At 31.6% G+C, this 14859-nt stretch overlaps 1 pseudogene; it reads right to left on the bottom strand.

The window, feature by feature from the left end:
* Nucleotides 1–7562: 7562 nt before the first annotated feature.
* LOC133283616 (putative wall-associated receptor kinase-like 16) lies at nt 7563–14204 on the bottom strand (annotated as a pseudogene).
* Between the last annotated feature and the right edge of the window lie 655 nt (nt 14205–14859).

The following is a 14859-nucleotide window of genomic DNA, read 5'->3' as shown; positions in this document are numbered from 1 at the left end:
ATAGTCAAATGAATTCATATTTGTTCAAAATTAAAAATATTAAATATCTTTTTTAATTCTCTGTAAAACCTTAATTAAAACAATTATTTTTAAACGGAGAAAGAGACTGGTTAAAATCACGATACACTTTAAAAAAAATAAAAGATAAATATTCCGTTACTTGACGAAGACTTATCATGCGTGCTTGACGAAGACTTTCAAGGTGCACAGCTTGCACTTGCATCGTCGATACATTGTCTTCCATGCTTTTTCTGAACTTTTATGTTTGGTTGATGCATTGTATTTAGGGGTGCTAACAAGGGACATTTGGCTCGACTCGTGAAGTTTGAGCTTAAAATTAGTTGTTGACAGGCTTGAAATAAAAGTTCGTTTAACAAAAAAGTTATATGCTCAAATTCAAAAGCTCAGCCATAGAGCTGACCTAGTATATTATTTTTTTATACTACTTGTAATATTTCTCTCTTTCTTCTCAATTCATTTCACTTCATTCTATTGGTTAAACAGACTTTTTAAATGATTTTGTTTTATATTATGTTATTTTGATATACATTGAATTTATGAATATTTATCCATCCAAGCAGTGACAAAAGAGAGCGACGATGAGACGGTGTTTGACGAAAGTGAAGGAGAAGCGGATATTGAAGATGATTCAATTACTTGATGTTAAATTTACTCTTGAGGACAAGAGTTATTTTTAGGGGGAGAGAATGTTAAGATTTGTTATTAGTGTTGTTGATTCTATATTCTGTTTGGATAAATTTTAATTGTCTTATGTTTTTTAAACAGACTAAACCAGACTTTTACTTTTTGTAAATAAGTCAGGCCACATGCCAACAATTATATTTTCTTCCATGCTTTGTGAAGCCGTGGGATGTGTTATTTTCTTCCATGCTTTTTCTGAACTTTTATGTTTCGTTGATACATGTCTGCCCTTTAACAAGCAGTTGATTGGGAATTTAAAATGTTCAAATATTTTGAGTATAAAATCCTAAAATGGTGAAAATTATAACATTTTTATTTTACCATATTATTTAGCATGAGAGATCTTTCTCTCATTTTTTCATATTTTTCTCACAATTTTTTTGAACTAATCTTGAAACTGTCAGTTTAAAAGATGTACTGCAATCAGTTTAATGAAGACGAATTTTCAAAGTAGGAAAAATGTTTTTGGGATAGTCATTTTAGTTAAAATTATTATTATTTATTTAATATTTAAATTTAAAACAATTTTTCACTTTCTTCCACCATAATTTGTTTCGCTCACTCACTATAAAATACAATAATTTGGCTAATTCTATACTCTTTAAAAGAACAAACACTAGTCTCTAAAAAGTAAATTGCTCGTCGATAAGCATTAAATAGAGTTTTATTTTTTATTTTATTTTTTACTTTTCTATATTCTTTCTTGGTCTAAAAACATGTTTTTTTAGTATGAACATGCTTAACAATTATAAGAGATGATGATATATAATAAATGATTTCTCACAATTTTTTTTATTTCATTGATATATTATAAATCATTTTGCCAGATTAATCATAAAGCATATTAATTAGAATCAGAACGTTATTATCCAAAAAAAAAAATTAGAATCAGAATGTTTATATGAACTATAAATTACCTAAAGCGGGAAAGCTTATAATATTACTTTTTATAATTGTTTTACTAGCATTAGAGATTTTGCTTCTCACAATTTTTTGAACTAATTTTGGATTTTAATTTTTTTAATGTATTAATAATAAGCTCAAAATCTATTAACAATATAATTATCCGAAATTAATTGGGGCAATGGCCAATAAACCTAAATAAAAAATAATTGGGCTCAGCCCCCTCATTAACAAAAAGAAAAAAGAAAATATAGAAGGAAAAATGGGTCTCATCCACATATAAGCTATTTAGTAAAAATAAATTAAAGAGTAACGAACTTATCTACAAACATATAAACTTTATCAATGTTTCTTTTATGAGTTTTATAAGAATTATGTTGTAGGAAAAGTGATTGTGTAATGTTATAGAGATTCGTTTTGCGTACCTTATTTTTTTATTTATTTTTTTATTTTAAAAAGTGTGGGTCCCACAAAATGTTGTGAGTGTAGAAAAGTTTGTTGTGTTATGTTAAAGGATAAAACGAAAACCCTTCTTTTATTTTACAAACTTTTAAAACTATACTTTTTTAAACGAAAATAATAATAAAATAAATAGACTTGGTCAGTGCAATAATAAATAACTTATTAAGGACGCATAACGCATGCATTGCCAGCGACCGAGTCTATGCTAGTTAATAGCCTTTTTAGTATGAACATGCTTAACAATTATAAGAGATGATGATATATAATAAATGATTTCTCACAATTTTTTTTTTATTTCATTGATATATTATAAATCATTTTGCCAGATTAATCATAAAGCATATTAATTAGAATCAGAACGTTATTATCCAAAAAAAAAAAAATTAGAATCAGAATGTTTATATGAACTATAAATTACCTAAAGCGGGAAAGCTTATAATATTACTTTTTATAATTATTTTACTAGCATTAGAGATTTTGCTTCTCACAATTTTTTGAACTAATTTTGGATATTAATTTTTTTTAATGTATTAATAATAAGCTCAAAATCAATATTAACAATATAATATCCTAAATTAATTGGGGCAATGGCCAATAAACCTAAATAAAAAATAATTGGGCTCAGCCCCCTCATTAACAAAAAGAAAAAAGAAAATATAGAAGGAAAAATGGGTCTCATCCACATATAAGCTATTTAGTAAAAATAAATTAAAGAGTAACGAACTTATCTACAAACATATAAACTTTATCAATGCTTTCTTTTATTTTACAAACTTTTAAAACTATACTTTTTTAAACGAAAATAATAATAAAATAAATAGACTTGGTCAGTGCAATAATAAATAACTTATTAAGGACGCATAACGCATGCATTGCCAGCGACCGAGTCTATGCTAGTTAATAGCCTTTGTCTATTGACGTACAATTTTGTTCGCATTGCCAGCAAGCGAGTCCATGCTAGTCAATACTCAATAGTCTTTGTCTTTGTCTATCGACGTACCTTTAAAAGACCAAGTAAAACCCCTAGCTCACTTGTGAAGTGAGTATTCAAATAACGAGGAGATTATAGGTTTTTTTATTATTAAATTTTAATCATTAATTTAATGATTGTAATTTATTGAATCATATTTATTAATTAATTATTAATTTTTAGTAAATTATAATTGTTAGAATGACAGAAATCAACGGTTAAAATTTAGTAGTAGGAGTAATAAGAAAAAGAGGTAATAACTATAACCATTCTCTCGAATAATTGCTTTGTTCAAGAATTTAAATTTCAGTACAATAATTTTTTGAAGGTCAGAATTAAATTATTTCCTTTTTTAAAGAGAATTAGTCTCATGACTCTCATCCTTCATTCGATGATAGTAATTTAATAGTCCCTCTATTTCAATAAGGAGATAGTTTTAGAGGCATATTCCGATGATAAAATAACCAGATGAGATTGAGTAAGGATATGGTTTCATAAAATAAAATAAAAAATCAAGTAATACTTCAACAACACGCCACAGGACAGCTGTCGCAATTGTATATCTAATATGTATTGCTATTTATACGTTATCCGTTACGTAAAAATTTCTGGACCACATAGTTGAAAATTTATGTGTAGTATATTATAATCAAAAATAAAAAATTTGAACGCGATCCAGTCAAGCGTAAACCGATTTGGGAATATTCAGCTAATAAAGTCAATGAGATACGAAGAGCCTATTTAATAGCTAGGCTATATCAACCTCAATGCTCCTATCCATTTTTAAAGGAAAAGCATCATCGACATTTTCAAGCTTCTTGGTTCAAAGAATTTTCTTTGTGGCTTGAGCACTCACCTTATATAGATGCTGCATTTTGTTTACCATACTATCTTTTCAGTAAAAATGTTGGCGGGGGACATGGTTGGAATGCATTCACAATTAAATTGTCAATTGAAGCATTTTCACAAGGACATCCCAAAACATCCAGAACTTCAAAATTTATCTTTAATTTCTGAGCTGTATCAAGGATTAGCTAAGACATGAAAGTCAATTTCCTATCATTTGGTTGATAGGCTTATTCGTCTTATCTTAACACTACCAGTTTCAACAGCAAGTAGTGAATGTGCATTCTCAGCAATAAAAATTGTGAAAACAATGCTTCAAAACAAAATGGAGGATGACTTTCTTGCAAATAATTTGGTTGTGTATATATTGAAAGAGAGATTGCTGAAACTTTTACTACAAATTCTATCCTTGAAGATTTTGTCAATTTAAAAGAGCGTCGTTTACAATTTTAGGTATGCAAATTTTTTTATTATATTTTAAATTATTTATTAAATGTTATTGTACATATAATTATTACATTTGTGTGCATTCATATCCTTAAGACAATACTTGGTTCATTACTTATTATGTCGTGGAAGGAAAGTGAAATGCTTATGTTTGAAATGCTTACGGAAAGGTTAGTTTCTTTTTATGTTTGCTTTGATATATAATTATTGGCAATTGTTTATTTAAATTTTTAATATTATGTGATATTATTTAGTAAATGATTTAGATAGACATGCTAGAATTCATAGTAAATTTTTTCCCTCGTAAATTTGGATAATTATGATAAATATTTTGATATGTTAAATTTTTTGGCACCACCTAAAATTTATTCTTAGCTCTGCCATTAGGTCTAGGGTTAGCTTTTGTCGAAACAGGGAATCTTTATTTACGGACTCTAAATAGCGGGCCATCTCATGACTCCTTTACTATGCATAGATTTCCATGTCCCGTAAATGTCATCCTGGTTTCACTGGTCTACGGATAACCTAATCTCTCATAGAGATTGAAGAATTTCTTCATTTTGTCACACTAGCCCTGAGTCCTTAGGGCATGCCCAAAAGTATACCTACGAGTCTCCATGTTTCAGGCAGACAAGGTATATAATCAAAGCAAGCTTTCTAGAGCTATTGATATTAAGAGACATTACCTATTGATATTATCTGTGAGATTTCCTTGTAGTATCTCTTTGTGGGTCAATTAAGTGCGACCTATTCTCCAATAGGTCCACCTACGAGTCAACTAAGACATCTCAATATCTGTAGCTCATGAGGACTCTACCTTGCATCTCCAAGCAAGTAGCTGAGTTGTGCTAGTCTTACCCGAGATCACCAATGCCCATTATCGGTATCTCTAGACTAGGAACGTATTTCTGGCAATGGACGTGTGGTGTCATTGAGCCCTCATGATCGTGATCCCTATCACAGATCCTCTATATAACACTCTTTTCATTCCAAGGACTTTATCCAATTACTCATATTCAATATTTGAGACATGCAGTATGAAACAAGATAAAAAGTGCTTTTATGTATAAAATTTATTCATAACAATAAAGAAGTACATAGATCCATCTGACTCTCAGATTATCTCTAAGACACTTATGTAGTAACAATTCATAAATCTTTGACTGCCTTTGTAGATTGTGGAGCAGAGATAAATTGTATAAGAGAAGGATTAATTCCTCCTCGATATTTTGAAAAAATAATATAAACTTTATTTGCGGTAAATAATAAAAAATGAAAATAAATTATATAAAGAATATCTGAAGCCAATATCTATAATAAAGGAGTGTGTTTAGGATTACTCTGTTTACCAAAAAGAAGAAGAAGAGGAGTGTGTTTAATAAATGCATTTATATTTACGCTGGGAATTACTGAAGACATGGTGTTTTTTAATCTCAAATATACCCTTTTGAAGTATCAGAATAAGTAATAAAGTTGTTAAGAGTGTTAGTGTTAATAGTGTAGAAGTCCCACATTGAGTGTGTCTCTTTGTATTCTTCAATTGGTTTGCTATATAATAGCACCAATGTTGTGTAGTTTAATACAGCAAGGATTACAATGAATACCTCTTGTCTCTTGGTGATTTAACATGGTATCAGAGCCTAACAAGAGGAATCTTAATCCGTTTAACTTAGTTCTATTTTCCATAATTTCAATATGGTTATAGAGAGATATCACCCTCCTTGAGGGATTCCCGTTGCTATTTCTTTTTCGGATTTTTCTTAGTATGCTCTGTGACTGCAGCTTAGACGGATCTGTCACATCAGAAAAGAATGATCCTTGGAAGTTGTTGGGTTGACCACCGTTGTCATTGATCGACCACCGTTGACCGCGTCGTCCACCGTTGACAGCCGTCTCCGGCGACTTTTCCGGTGACTTTTCTGATGACTTTCCGGCGACTTTTTCGGCGATCCACCACCGTCTCCGACGACTTTTCCGATTCCGCGAAGCTTTGTTTTTCTTTAATCTTCTTTCTTCCCAAGATGAAGTATTTATACTATTCATCATCCATCTTGAGGGGGAGCACTGTCCAAGTTGCTGATGTTGTCTCCGCTGATACCAAAGTTCCTCTTGAGGGGGAGCACTGTCCATGTTGCTGATGGTCATTCCAGCACAATTGTCTTTGCCGATGATAATTCTGGCACTGTTTAGAAGTTCCTCTTGAGGGGGAGCACTGTCCATGTTGCTGATGGTCATTCCAGCACAATTGTCTTTGCCGATGATCATTCTGGCATCTTCCATGTTGATGTTCATTTCGACGCCATTTTTAGCACATTGTTGATTTTTGATTTCTCATTTAGGAGATTTATTTTGATGTTATGTTACTTGGTCTTTCTTGTAATAAGCTTGTAGCATAGTCAAGGGGAAACCACGGCTGCTCACCAACTGTTAAATGAAATGTCTGAGAGGGATCTTGATGTTGATGTCCTAGTCAGCTCAGTTGTCTTTGCCGATGATAATTCCGCAATCATCCATGCTCTGATGTCCATTCCAGCACTGTCTCTTTATCAGCTCTTCAGACTGATTGTCATTCTAGTTGATTTGTTGTATTTAGTCATTTCATTTCGTTGATGTAGCATTGTTGTTTTTTGGTTCCTAATGGGAATATTATTTATGTATCAAGCTTGTAGCATATGATCTATATGCTACAGCTTGAGGGGGAGTGTTAAGAATGTTAGTGTTAATAGTGTAGAAGTCCCACATTGAGTGTGTCTCTTTGTATTCTTCAATTGGTTTGCTATATAATAGCACCAATGTTGTGTAGTTTAATACAACAAGGATTACAATGAATACCTCTTGTCTCTTGGTGATTTAACAAAAGTAAAAGATAGAGAATTAGTTTTTGACTCCATAAACTTTTAAAATTAAAGAAAATTATACGTTCAAGAATTTAATGAAGAAAACTATATCAATAACAGATAAATAAAAACAAATAAAGTTCTTACCAAAAAAGGATATAAAAGAATCAAAGAACAACGAAATAAAAAATCCTAAAATACAAGACAAAAATTTACAAATTATAATTATACAATATGATTGCTCCACTGTACTCTTATTCATTTCTTTACACACACATTATATTTATAATATACATGAAAAAAACAAATATAACAGGATTGTTCATAAAGATTACAAAAGGTTGTAGCAGAACTTTGATATAAAATGCAGTGGAGTGCATGCTGGCATGCCATAATCATCTTCCATCATCGAAAGCAATTAGTTCATGATCCATGATGCTGTCATACCCAGTATTTTGATAATGGCTGTTATCACCATGTTCATGAATGCTAGATCATGCCTCATGAAGCAGGTAATGAGTCTCCTCTAGATTTACCTCTGCATTGGTCCATGAGTGCTTCTCCATTAGCCTTATTCCCTCCAATTCCATAGCCACTTCTTTCATGCTAGGCCTCTCCTCCCCTATAAGTCTCAAGCATTTTGTTGCAAGAATAGCAACCTCCTTGATCTCCTTCTTATTTTCTTCATTCAAAATTCCAACTTGAAAGACTTCAAACATGCGATCCTCTTTCAAGCAAGACAGAAAGTGCATAGCAAGACTTCTTTCCTCTTCTGGCCTCTTAAAACAAAGAGGTTTCTCCCCTGTAAGCAGCTCTACAAGCACTACTCCAAAGCTATACACGTCACTTTTCTCAGTAAGTTGGCTTGTTTGCATGTACTCAGGGTCCAAATAACCAAGAGTTCCTTGCATCATTGTGGCCAATTCAGTTTGATCAAGAGGAACCAATCTTGAAGCTCCAAAATCAGACACTTTGGCAGTATAAGTGTCATCCAAGAGAATGTTAGCACTCTTCACATCTCTATGTATAATTGGTATAGAAGCAGCTGAATGCAGATATGATAGAGCTCCTGCAGCCTCTGCTGCTATCCTTAGCCTTGTTTTCCATGTTACGTTATTGGCCTTTCTTTTAGTGCGTATAAAATCAAAAAGGGTACCATTGGTAACAAATTCATAAACAAGTAAAGGAACTTCTGTCTCCAAACAACAACCCAAGAGTTTAACCACATTCCTATGATTGATTTGTGATAGAATAACCACCTCGTTAATGAATTGTTCTATTTGGCTCTCACCGACTATTTTGGACTTCTTGACAACAACAGTTCTGTTATCTGCTAGAAATCCTTTGAAAACTGTACCATAACCTCCTCTGCCAATGATTAAGCTCTCGTCATAGTTGTTGGTGGCCTTCTTTAGTTGATCTGTTGTGAAAGTTTGAGCACTTTGGGAAGAGCTTTCTCTTGTAGAGAGTTTCCTTAGCATAACGTAACCACCGTTCTGCTGAAAGAACTTCTTTTTTTGTTTGATGAGTTTCATTTTCTCGTATATTAAGTACAGCGAGGAAATTCCCACAATTAGAAGTATGAATCCTACACCTGTTCCTGCATTTGAAATATTTTGCACGCAATTATTGAATTTTTCAATGAACTAATATCAATAGCTTACATACTGAATGAACAGATACATGAAAAAGAGTTGAAAAAACAAAGAATAAAATGAAATATAATAGAGTTGGATGCGCTTATAATTAGTTGCTTACCAATGACAACCTGGGTAACTATATTTCGTCGGTGGCACCCTCCGTCCTTTGTTCCCTCTCCGGATTGCCCCTTAGGACAGAAACATTGTAAGACCCATCGGTGTTGTGACAATTATTTTCACTTAGGCATGTATTCTTTGATGTCTTACATTCATCAATATCTGCAAGTCCGTCACAGAAATAACTATATTATCAAGCACATTCATTACTAAAGTAAATATTCCTCTGTTGTAGTTTATTAAATTTCTGAATTCAACAATACTTGTAATGGAATTCTACCATTTGAAATGTGTGCTGGGGCCTCGGGGTTGTTCTTTAACACCTAGGAATTATCACTACTTATTTTAAAAGGAAAAATTCCATTTTTTCCCACTTTTGATTACATGTTGTATTGGTTTATTGTGGTTATACAAATTATACCACCTCTAGGGGTGTAAATGGGGCAGGCTGGCCTAGCCTAGCCTACGACCTGGCCTACATTGAGCCCAGCCCAGGTCCGGTCTTTTAGAAAAGTAGAGTAGGCTTAGGCTTATAAAAAAGTTTTTTTAATAAATAGGCTATAGGCCAATTTTGTCAAGCCCGGCCTACAGCCTTGTAGGCTGGCCTATTTAATTTATTAAAATAAAATAATAAAATAATATTTATTTTATGTGGCAAAGACACAAAGTACCAAATATCAATATCTCTTACTTTTTTTGCTATTTTATTTTATGAAAGAAAAACTTGTCTAATGTCTCCAAATTTTATATGCTGTTGCAGCTTAATACCATGAAGCAATGGGTACCTTGCTGGATTATGATGTTACTGATGAAGATCTTTCAATAATACTCTTCTTTCCCTTGTCTTGATGGTGGTTTAAAGATTTGTAGATGAATGACATTCTCTTGTAGACTTTATTTCAGCATCCAGTAATTGTATTTTTCATATTTTTTCCCATTTCTTTGACTCTATTCCTCTATGATATACGTTCTAGAGCTGAGGTATTATGTTGACTCTTTCTTGTTTGTCATTTTTTTCATATGAGAAGTACTAGTGCATGTATGAATGAAACTTTTTTTTCTCTATACAATTATTTTTTTTGCTTAGTATATATAGTGGGAGGCCTACAAGGCCTGTAGGCCATGTCAGGCTTTCTTATTTTTGAAAATGGGCCGGGCTTGGCCTACAAATAAAGCCTTTAATAGGCCAGTAGGTCAGATAGGTCGAATTTTTTTTGACGTAGGCTTGGGCCAGGATGGCCAAAGCCCAGTCCAGCCCAGCCCATTTACACCCCTACACCCCGATTGATTATTGTAGTGTATCACATAATTCCTATGGTTTCAAACTGATCACTTAGGACTTGTGGTTATGATAGTGTATCACTTATGTCCCTTGTGCTTTTAATGTTTTATGCTTATAAATTTTTATCTTATATTATTATAATATTATCAAATAAAATTATAATATGATTAGGTATAAAATATTAACTTAAAAGTTATCTAAAATTATTTATTTAAAAATCCTCTTAAGAATTATTGTAAAAATTTAATTAATTATCTTAAAAACTAAGAATATTATTCAAGAGAAATTAAAAGCATGTTGGCTTAAAAAAATATTTAAGCCAACTAAATTTAAAAATTCTGTTCTCTCTAATATTTATCATATATTATTATAATATCATCAATTAAAATAAATTTAAAAAAAATAGAAAAATATTTGTCCTTTTAAAGGATCTAACCTTATATCATTTTAGATCCTAACTGTTGATTTTCGTCAATCAACGGTTAGGATTTTTTGAGTTTTATTGTGAATTACTAATTAATTAATAAATTTGACTCAATAAATTCTAACCGTTGATTGATGAAAATCAATAGTTAGAATCTAAAATGACATAAGTTTAGATACTTTAAAAGAACAAATACTTTTCCCAAACAAAAAATATTTAAATTTGACTTAAATATATTTTTAAGATAATAGGCTTTGAATTTATTTCAAACGATATTTTTATTTTTGAAGACAATATTTAAATAAATTTTAATTTTATCTTTAATGCTTAATAGTAATAAGTTAGGGAAAACAAAATAATTTATATGCATAAGGTCTAAGTGATACACTTTTGTACCAGGGTGGATCTAAGTGATGGGTTTTCAATCACATGGGATTAAGTGATATATAACTCTGAAGGATCTAAATAATGCACTTTATCACTATAATGAATGTAAGTGGTAGTTCAAAATGACAAAAATTAAGTGAAGCATTATATAACCACATAAAGGAGATAAAAGTGAATTTCTTTTTCATTTTGAAATAAATGAAACACAATTGATGTATTAAAATACAAATAATCAGATAATTGTTGAACGGAAATTATTTCATTTTATTTTTTTTCAATCTTGCAGCTACATTTTTCCGTCTTTTGCTAATCCCAAAGCTAGGAAATTTTGGATAAAGAATCCATTTAGATAAAAAAATTTCTCCAAAAGTTATTTTTTAAAATTAAAAATTACTTGTCGCTATGAATAAATGTTTGGATATCAATTTTTAAATAAAACCGAATTCACAAAAAAGTCAAAATCCGGATATTTTCCTCAAAATCTGAATTATCCCCACCTCATTCCCAACCAACCCCACCCTGTCATTGCCATCATCATTTCCACCTCCGTTACCACCAGCACCATCATCATTATGTTGCGGCACTTCCTCCACCACTATCCTTGCCACTGCGATTGCCTCCTCCCACCTCAACCATCAATTCTTGCTTATATGATTTGTTTTTACATGTCTCTTCTAATAATTTAGTAGATATAAAATATTTTTTAATTTTTTCATTCAAATAATTTTAGTGAAAAAAAATTTCACGCACTACATCCAAATATAAAAAAGTTTTAATTTGTTTTTAAAAAATCTTCTAAACATAAGTAAGGTATAAAAAATTTGTTTTTCAAGAGCCCATCAAAACTGGCCAAAATAGGAAGCAAAGTACAAAAATGAAAACAATGGTATAAATATGATGATTGAGAAAATCAAAACATAGGATATACTAAAAAAAATGTTTTGCTTCTAGATAAGTTATCTACATTGAGTTCAAAATGATGTCGTTTTGGAGTGAAAATCATGGTATTTTTGTAATTATAATTTTTTTCAGAGTAGTCTTTCTCATTACAAATTTTTAATCTTTCAACGCAAAATGATATCGTTTTGGGAGTGGATTTGGTTAATTATCTACATTCACTATAAAAACATTAAAGAAAAAAAAAAAACAGAACAACACAGGACGACTAGCTGAGGTGCAGGATTGGACAACTTTTTGTTCTGTCTGTTGTTTGGTTGTCCATGCACAGTGCAAATAATTTTGTGTTGTGCATTATTTGATACGTATAAGTATAGAACAATGTTATACCCTTTGTATTGTGTACCGTTTGTTTGCACTAAAAAAATACATGCACTAGATAAGATTTTGATTTTTTTATTATTGTAATATTTATTATTTAATCATTTAATTATTTATAGTTCATTAATAGCAATTATATATTTTTATTTAAATTTTTATATTTATCATATAATTGTGAATAAAAAATATAATTTAAATCAACCATTTAATCATATCATTTAGCGACGAAAGGGAGGAAGTTTTTGGCAAAGGAAGAGATAAGAGAGCCCCAAGTGATGGAAGAACTTTGTGGCAATTCGCTAAACACTTGGCAAGAGGAGTGTGGAAGTTGGGTTTTGGAATATAAATGATGCAGTTGCCGTTGTTAGTTGGGATTTGAGTATCAACCATTCTAGTGATAACATCCCATCACCGTGAGATATAAGGTTTGGTGAGTGCTTTGCAATTATTATTTTATAGTATCGTATATATTGTGATGATAACATCCCAGTTGCATGCAGATTGATTTGAGTATCGCATATATTGTACTAATTAACATGGCTGGGGTGTCAATGTCACTGGAGATGGAGTGGGAGGAGTGTTTTGAAAGGGATTGATGGTTGAAGTAGGAGAGGTTGTCCTATTAATTTGGTAGTGTGAGAAAGAGATTTTTGGAAGAGAATAAAGGATATGAAGATGTTTTTTTGATTTTTCAAAGTGTTGTTAGACAAAAAGATGTCCCGTAATTTAGTGAGGGACAAAATTTTTCATAGTGATCTCTTAAATATTTGTTTTGTGTTGTCCCATGCATGAATTTTTTTTTTAAATCAAACATGAAATAATTATTTTTGTGTTATTCCGTCCTTAGATTTTAACAAGTCAAACGCACCCATAAACAAAGAAAGTTATATAGAGGAGACAGATATATATATATATATATATATATATATATATATATATATATATATATATATATATATATATAGAGGAGATAGATAAACGAATGTTTAGCTGAAAATGTTACCTCTGCAACCATCCGGATGGTATGGATTTCCTTCATAACCTTCCTTACATATGCATCGGTAACCAAGATCAGCGTCCTTGTCGTAGCAATAGGTATTATTCATGCATGCATAGTCGACTCCACTTTTGGAAGCATCACAACCTTGGTTTCCTACGGTCCAATCAACAACCATGGGGAGCATCTTGTAAGGGAAATCATATAAATGATTGGTGTTAAAAGTATAGTTGCCATCTTTGACAACAAAGGAATAGCTGCAGTTTCCCCCCCCCCCCCCCCCCCCCCCCCCCCCCAATATTCGGTTGAATTGGGGAAGCTGTTTGCATTTATGCTGATATTCCTCATTGAAGTAGGAATATCCACCTGGCAGCACCCTATACCCGAACACGTTCCATTATCGATTTCCCTTTTATTGCCATAACATTTTGATAAGCACCCAGTTGAATATTCATCGCCGTTGTAAAAGCTATTGAGATATCCAAAACTATTGCATCCAACAGTTAGGAACTTGTTTTCCTCCCTTGAAATGCTGAAATTAGCAAATTCGATCGTGGGATGGTTCCACGTGTATTCTCCATCTTGGCTATGATTGCAAAATGCTGAGACGTAAAACAATAAGTCCATTTGACCTTGGACGCTTATGTTTAAAACTTGGACGTTACCCACATTTAATATGGAGTTATTGCAAGTAAGGCTAAATCCATCATCCAAGAAACATGGCTTATGATCTGGTGTAGATGACATGCCTATGCCGAATGGATATGGAATTTTGACATCTCCACAAGTGTCATTGCAGCCAGGAAGGGTTTGACTTGGAGGAGGAGAAAGGGCTTGATCAGCTGCAACTGATGATGATACTAGAAGGGCTAATGCAACCATTAACACCTTCCCAAGTTCCTTCAGTTCCATTATGGCTTCAGTTGTTACTGCAGAAAGGGATATGATTGACTAGTTGCTTGAGCTGCAATTTGGCCAGAGAACCTCATTCATTTATAGACTTCAAATTTCTGTTCTTCTCTGTCAGTTAGGTTTGTAAGTCTTGTTGACTTGTAACAAAGACTGACCCAAGTATGCTCTAATAAACGTACGTATGGGGAAAATGACGATATATAAACTATAGTAAGCATGACAAAAGAATTAAGAAGAATTGATATGGGGAGAAAGTGAGAGACGGGGATAAAAATGGCTATATATGATTGTCACAAAATATTTGCGGGATATGTCAAATTCTTAATTTTTATATGTAAGTACCATTTCTATCCATTATATATAATGAGTTTTCATGATCGAATCATTTATATAAAATAACTAGCAAAAATAATGATTTGATTAAAATGTTTAAAATTATTTGTAATCATGTACATAATAACTAATATTTAATTTAATATTTTTGTATAAAATAAGGTTTCTATATTCAAGTCTCATATTGTATGCCATTTTTTTTACAATTAAATATACCCTTCTGTTCTCACATGGTCATGATTATATTGTTATAGACATGCAGTCTTCAAAAATTAAAATTAAATATCTATATAAATAAGTAGAATCAATCTGAAGTGTAATA

Source organism: Gastrolobium bilobum, unplaced genomic scaffold, assembly GCF_033153095.1.
Source record: "Gastrolobium bilobum isolate Gb01-03AN ecotype WA unplaced genomic scaffold, APGP_CSIRO_Gbil_v1 utg37208, whole genome shotgun sequence".
Classification (NCBI taxonomy): Eukaryota; Viridiplantae; Streptophyta; class Magnoliopsida; order Fabales; family Fabaceae; genus Gastrolobium; species Gastrolobium bilobum.
Note: the sequence above shows the minus strand (reverse complement) of the source record. Positions and strands in the feature narration are given on the sequence as shown.